Raw genomic sequence first — 7959 nt, 5'->3', positions numbered from 1 at the left:
TAGCACAGTGAAGAAGGTTGATTGCTTTAGCATTTAGCTCTATCTTCTTCTTGACATCTTCATTCCATTCAGCTTCTTCTTTTGGAGTCACCACTCCATCAACACTTGTTTTTGTTGGGATCTTTGGACCGCTCACAACGATCTTCCATATGTTGTAGTCAATGGATTGGATGAAGATCCTTATCCTTTCTTTCCAGTAGGAATAGTTCTTCCCGTTGAAGAAAGGTGGCCGGTTGTTTGACTAGCCTTCAGTGAGGGTGTAGGCAACTGTGGTTGTGCCCAGGTTGTTCGCCATTGGATCTTTGCTCCAAGCGGTTAAGCTTGATTCTTGAGACCTTAGCTCTGATACCAATTGAAGGTTGTGGTAGGCTTAGAGAATGGGGGTTGAATCTATGCCTTCTTTTTAAGTTGCTGTTATTACCCTTTTAAAATGAACTTTCAATTCAGGTTCTGTTTGAACTCAGCAGCGGAAATTTATGAGACAATTTATTTTTGTCTCATGAATATCAGAAAATAGAACTCAGCAGAGAAGAGAAAAGCTAACACCAGCATGTATCCTGGTTTGGTTGCCTTGTGCTATGCAACCTACATCCAGTCTCCTCCACAACTATGGAAGAATTTCACTATAGTTAACAGTATTACATACACCAATTTCACAGGATTGACCCAATCCTTTCACACTCAAGTTCTAACCTAACTTGACATTGGCTATGCTAATACCTAACTATTTCTCTTAGTGCTAACCCAACTAAGAAATGGATACCTCACAGGTACAAGATACAAGACACAGACTTACCTAAAGAAATCTGAAAATAATTCTAGGCTTTTCTCTCAAGTGTTTCACTCAGCCTTTTTCCACTCATGTCTTTTACTTGAGCTTTCTCATAATGCTTTTTCTCACAAGAAATTACAGAAAGATAAACATAGAAAAGTACATTACAATCTGTAAAACATGAAGGAGATTGACTTCATCATCAGCCTCTTTGCTATGTGCAAAACCATATTCGCAAACCTTAGATGCAGTTCTTCAGTATTGGCCGAATGCTTCTTTGAAAGAAAGCATTATCCAAGTAGAGGAACTTCCTAATAGAACACTGTTCTCACACTCTGGTTTTCTCTCCTTGGTTTCTGAGTGAACAGCAAACCTCTTTTTATCTCCTTGCATGTTGCTTGGTTCTTCTTCCAAGGTCAACACCTTGAGCCTTGAGCTTCACCAACCCACTGTCTCACTTTTTTCCATTAATCCTCATAATGGAAACTTTGCTTCTGACTTCCTCATCTTGGCTGAAAGCCATAAAACAGCAACCATAGAAATCTTCCAATGGTCAACTTGATCTGAGCCCTTAAAAACTAACTTGGTCCCCAAGTCTTGTTTAATACTGTAGATATACAGCAGAGAGAAATAGAAATTCTCTTTTCCATATAGCTCAAAATGGAGATACAGAGAGTTGAAGATGAAGAGAAGAAAGTGTGTTGCATGTATGAGAAAATGGGTTACCTTTAACCTAAGCTTGATTTGGTTTGAAATGGTTGATTAGACTTCTGAGTTTCAAGCTTGGACTTTCTCTTTCTTTCTTCTTTCATGACTAGCTTAGGAACTAAGCACTTTTCCTTGCTTCTGTGATTTGACTGAGACAGAGAAGTGTACGTTGCTTTGGTAAAAGCAAGTGAGAGGGAATGAAGGCTTCAATCTTGTATGAGAAGCTTTGTGGGATGGACACGGGCTTGGATCAGTTTTCCATTAAGCAACCCGTTTGGCCCATTGATTCCTTTGGCTTCTTTCTTTGCTTTTCCTTGGGCTTCTAATTTTTGTTTTCAGCCCACCTTCCTTGCTGTTTGCTTTACATTACATTTGGGCTATAAAATTTAATTTTGGCCTGCAACAATTTTATAAATAATTAGTAATATGCAATTAAAATTAATCAACACTAATTATTTATTTTACCCAAAAATAATGTTTGTCATCACTAATTAATTTAGTTAATTTCTTAACTCAACAAGACTTGTTATATATACAAATTTTTTTTTTTGCATATAAGTCTATACAAGTCAGTTTAAATTTAACAAAAATAACTTTTAATTTAAAAAGCGTATAAATACGTGCTTCCTCAACTTTGAATAGAGAAATAGTTTTTTCTCAACGTTTGTATTCCACGTTCTTCCTCCTACTCCTTCTCCTTCTTCTTCTTCTTTGCGTTTTCATCTTCATCGTGGTTCTTTTTATTGTTATTATTGTTGCTGCATTTTTTTCCACCTCCTCTTTCTATTAATTTTGCAACATTATATATTTTTTTCTTCTTTGTTTGATTTTTTCTCTCAAGAAGAATTATAAGAAAATGAAATAAGAAAATGAGGAAGAAGAAGCAGTAGAAGATGAGGAGGAAGAGGAAGAGTTTTGAATTATGCAAAACTTATCAGAATAAAAATACACCCAAATATCTTCGTATTATACCCAAATTTGCTGCAAATACAGAAAAATATTTCTTCTACTGCTGCATTTTCTTATTCTTCTTCTTCTTTTTCTTATTTTTTTTCTTTTAATTAAATGAATGTAAGTCCATCCTCTTCCAAGTAATTTGTAACATTATGTGTTTCTTCTTCTTCTTTGTTTAATTTTTTGTTTTTATTCTTATTAAGAGAGTAAAACAAGAAAAAACTTGAGAAAGTAAAACAAAAAAGAAAAGATGAATAATAAAAAAAACAAGAAGATGGTGATGATAATAGAAAAAAAAAAGAAATGATAGAAGATGAAGAGAAAGAAGAGGAAGAATTTTAAATTATGCATAACTTATCAGATGAACACAAGCAATCAGTCAAAACAGATGAACACTAAAGAAGAATAGCCCTTATTTATAGTTGAATTACTTAGCGAGTAAAGCTTATCCAACTGATTAATTATCTTTGTAGTTGAATTACTTTGCGGATGAAGCTTATCCAAGTGATTACATATCTATCTTCGTATATCCAGTTATCATCAAATCTTTTTTAAATCATATATTTTGATTTTTGAATTTTGAATTTTAAATAATCTATTTTCATCTTCTATTTATCTATTTATATATAATTATAATTATAATTCTTTTGTTGCTTGAGGAATTGTGATTGTGTGCACTTGTTTAATTTTGATAAACACCCGTAGGATTATAAAAATAAAATAAAGTCAATCAATAAACTTTAATTTTATTAGAATATATTAGGATCAATTAGTTTTTAATTTAACCTCTTATTAAAAACATTAGATAATAAGATTTTGTCTTATATTTATAAAAGTAGTCAACATAAAAAATCAAATAGGCTTATCAAATTTATATACATTTGTTTATTTTATTAGAAAATTTTCGAAAAAGAATCGAATCAAACTGATATTGATTTTATTTAAAATATATAGTTGGGTTTTTATTTAAATTAAAGTCAGATAATTAAATCGAATCACAAACACCGCCAATGTAAACTGAGTTTAATTTAATAAATTTGATCTCGTAACAACAAATTTAATGGATAAAAAGAAAAATTGTTTTAAACTTATTATACATCCTACTTTATTTTATATATCTTTTTGTCAGATTAAAATTTATTGGTTGACTTTATTTTATTTTCGTAGTTATATTATATTTATTTATTTATTATATTTTCAAAATATAAATCCAACAAAAATATATAGTTAAAGTCGACTAAATATTCATATGGTCGTCAATATAAGATTGTCATAAAAAAATGTTGATTATTGTTCCGGAGTTTACCTAGAACCAGATGATTGGGCTCGAATGGAAGGCCCAAACGTTGAAAGAAGGTGGCCTCCGACTTATCCTATATCAGTGAGTCACCGTTCGAGTTGTGTGTTTGGAAAGGTGGGGGTGGTACCTGCAAGACACTCCAATGCCTAAGTCAGCAAACGGTTAAGCAGGTTTATGTGTATTGGAATCTAGATGTACCTGAGTGTGTCAGGGTATTTATAGGAGACGGGCCAATAACCACCGCTGAAGTAGTTCCACTTCTGATGGTGGATAACCGTCCATTTATTTTAGGGTTGTTGGGATCTCCCTTCTAGAAGTGGGAGAGAGATTTACGGAGGCAGTTATTCACTTAGATAAGTGTTAAGTGCCTGCTTACGTCGAACCGGACCTCTTGAAGGAGGTCGGATAAATGGTGAAGGCCAATCTGCTGGAATGAGCCTTTTAACTTGATTTGGGCCTGGCTTATGGTTTGGGTCAGGGTATGAACAGTGTCCCTATTCGAGGTCGAACTTTATGAAGTCGGATTCGAGCAATTACATGACCAAGTCGAAGTGCTGAGCAGTTTAGTAGTTTTAAGGTCTGAAGCCAAGGAGGTCGTTCGACTCAACATGATTTGGATAATGTAACATTTTCGTAACGTTACTCCATAATCATTTGCGCACTTTTTCCGTGTGGTATCACTTTATTATAGTGTAGTTGTTACTTTCCTAAGCATTGTCGTTTGGTGACCTGATATTACAAGTCGCTTTCACATTCTGTATGACTTGCTCTCTTTATACGACTTGTTTTTTACCAAGTCTTTTTTTCTAGAACTGATTTGTATAACTCATTCTTTCCGAGTTATTTAAGGCTTGTAAACTCTATATGACTGATTTTAGCACATCTTGCTTAACCAGAGAATATTTGGTGTCATAATTTCGTATAACTCGTTGAGTTCGAGTTGTTTTGCATGACTTGTTTTACTGCAAATCACCTTCCCGAAATTTATAACAAGTCATGCAAAACAACTCGAACTCAACGAGTTATACGAAATTATGACACCAAATATTCTCTGGTTAAGCAAGATGTGCTAAAATCAGTCATACAGAGTTTACAAGCCTTAAATAACTCGGAAAGAATGAGTTATACAAATCACTTCTAGAAAAAAAGACTTGGTCAAAAACAAGTCGTATAAAGAGAGCAAGTCATACAGAATGTGAAAGTGACTTGTAATATCAGGTCACCAAACGACAATGCTTAGGAAAGTAACAACTACACTACAACAAAGTGATACCACACGGAAAAAGTGCGCAAATGATTACGGAGTAACGTTACGAAAATGTTACATTATCCAAATCATGTTGAGTCGACCGACCTCCTTGGCTTCAGACCTTAAAACTACTAAACTGCTCAGCACTTCGACTTGGTCATCTAATTGCTCGAGTCCGACTTCATAAAGTTTGACCTCGAATAGGGACACTGTTCATACCCTGGCCCAAACCATAAGCCAGGCCCAAATTAAGTTAAAAGGTTCATTCCATCAAATTGGCCTTCACCATTTATCCGACCTCCTTCAAGAGGTCCGGTTCGACGTAAGCAGGCACTTAACACTTATCTAAGTGAATATCTGCCTCCGTAAATCTCTCTCCCACTTATAGAAGGGAGATCCCAACAACCCTAAGATAAATGGACGGTTATCCACCATCAGAAGTGGAACTACTTCAGCAGTGGTTATTGGCCCGTCTCCTATAAATACCCTGACACACTCAGGTACATCTAGGTTCCAATACACTTAAACCTGCTTAACCCTTTGCTGACTTAGGCATTGGAGTGTCTTGCAGGTACCACCCCCACCTTTCCAAACACACAACTCGAACGGTGACTCGCTGACGTAGGATAAGTCGGAGGCCACCTTCTTTCAACGTTTGAGCCTTCCATTCGAGTCCAATCATCTGGTTCTAGGTAAACCCCGGAACAATAATCAACATTCTTTTTTATGACAATCTTATATTGACGACCATATGAATATTTAGTCGACTTTAACTATATATTTTTGTTGGATTTATATTTTGAAAATATAATAAATAAATAAATATAATATAACTACAAAAATAAAATAAAGTCAACCAATAAACTTTAATTTGACAAAAAGATATATAAAATAAAGTAGGATGTATAATAAGTTTAAAACAATTTTTCTTTTTATCCATTAAATTTTTTGTTACGAGATCAAATTTATTAAATTAAACTCAGTTTACATTGGCGGTGTTTGTGATTCGATTTAATTATCTGACTTTAATTTAAATAAAAACTCAGTTATATATTTTAAATAAAATCAATATCAGTTTGATTCGATTTTTTTTTTGAAAATTTTCTAATAAAATAAACAAATGTATATAAATTTGATAAGCCTATTTGATTTTTTATGTTGACTTTTATAAATATAAGACAAAATCTTATTATCTAATGTTTTTAATAAGAGATTAAATTAAAATAATTAATGTTTTTTATTTTCAATCTTTTGTCTTCCAAAAATAAAAATATTTACTTTTTGTAATTAGAATATATATAGTTGAGTTTATTAATGTTTTTTTATTTTCAAAATCAAATTAAACTGAATAAAAAAAATTTAATGGATAAAGAAAAGTTGTTTTAACATCATTATACATCCTATTTTATTTTATATCTCTTTTTATCAAATTTGTTAGAAAGTAAGAGAAACAGTAAAAAAAAGTTTGTGTCTATTTAAGTTGTGTAGAATAATACAATATAAAAAAATATTTATAAATATTTAAATATGTTAAATAATTATAATAAAAACTAATTGATCCTAATATATTCTAATAAAATTAAAGTTTATTGATTGACTTTATTTTATTTTTATAATCCTACGGGTGTTTATCAAAATTAAACAAGTGCACACAATCACAATTCCTCAAGCAACAAAAGAATTACAATTATAATTATATATAAATAGATAAATAGAAGATGAAAATAGATTATTTAAAATTCAAAATTCAAAAATCAAAATATATGATTTAAAAAAGATTCGATTATAACTGGATATACGAAGATAGATATGTAATCACTTGGATAAGTTTCATCCGCAAAGTAATTCAGCTACAGAGATAATTAATCAGCTGGATAAGTTTTACTCGCTAAGTAATTCAACTATAAATAAGGGCTATTCTTCTTTAGTGTTCATCTGTTTTGACTGATTGCTTGTGTTCATCTGATAAGTTATGCATAATTTAAAACTTTTCCTCTTCTTTCTCTTCATCTTCTACCATTTCTTTTTTTTTCTATTATCACCATCTTTTTTTTTTTTATTATTATTCATCTTTTCTTTTTTGTTCTCAAGTTTTTTTTTGTTTTACTCTCTTAATAAGAATAAAAACAAAAAATTAAACAAAGAAGAAGAAACACATAATGTTACAAAATTACTTGGAAGAGGATGAACTTACATTTATTTAACTAAAAGAAAAAAATAAGAAAAAGAAGAAGAAGAAAAAAATGCAGCATTAGAAGAAATATTTTTCTGTATTTGCAACAAATTTGGGTATAACGCGAAGATATTTGGGTGTATTTTTATTCTGATAAGTTTTGCATAATTCAAAACTCTTCCTCTTCCTCCTTCTCATCTTCTACTGCTTCTTCTTCATCATCTTCTTATTTCGTTTTCTTATAATTCTTCTTGAGAGAAAAAATCAAACAAAGAAAAAAAATACATAATGTTGCAAAATTAATAGAAAGAGGAGGTGAAAAAAAATGCAGCAACAATAACAATAATAAAAAGAACCACGATGAAGATAAAAACGCAAACAAGAAGAAGGAGAAGGAGTAGGAGGAAGAACGTAGAATACAAACGTTGAGAAAAAACTATTTCTCTATTCAAAGTTGAGGAAGCGCGTGTTTATACGCTTTTTAAATTAAAAGTTATTTTTGTTAAATTTAAACTGACTTGTATAGACTTATATGCAAAAAAAAAAATTGTATATATAACAAGTCTCATAATACATATGACTTATTCATACTGTGAATAATAAAGTGTTAATAATGTAACCATGAATTGATTTGAGGGCGCTTATTATATGTGACACGTAGGTTGATATAGAAAACTTAGGAAGCGTGATTTGTTAATTTAGCATATATAAAGCGCATGCAGGCATGCATCAAATCTTCCATATTGAATTTTTCTTTGACTATATATTTAATTACTTATTTAAATATAAATTTACTCGCCAAA

The sequence above is a fragment of the Arachis ipaensis genome, chromosome B03 (genome assembly GCF_000816755.2).
Source record: "Arachis ipaensis cultivar K30076 chromosome B03, Araip1.1, whole genome shotgun sequence".
NCBI classification, from domain to species: Eukaryota; Viridiplantae; Streptophyta; class Magnoliopsida; order Fabales; family Fabaceae; genus Arachis; species Arachis ipaensis.
This window is presented reverse-complemented; position numbering follows the sequence as displayed.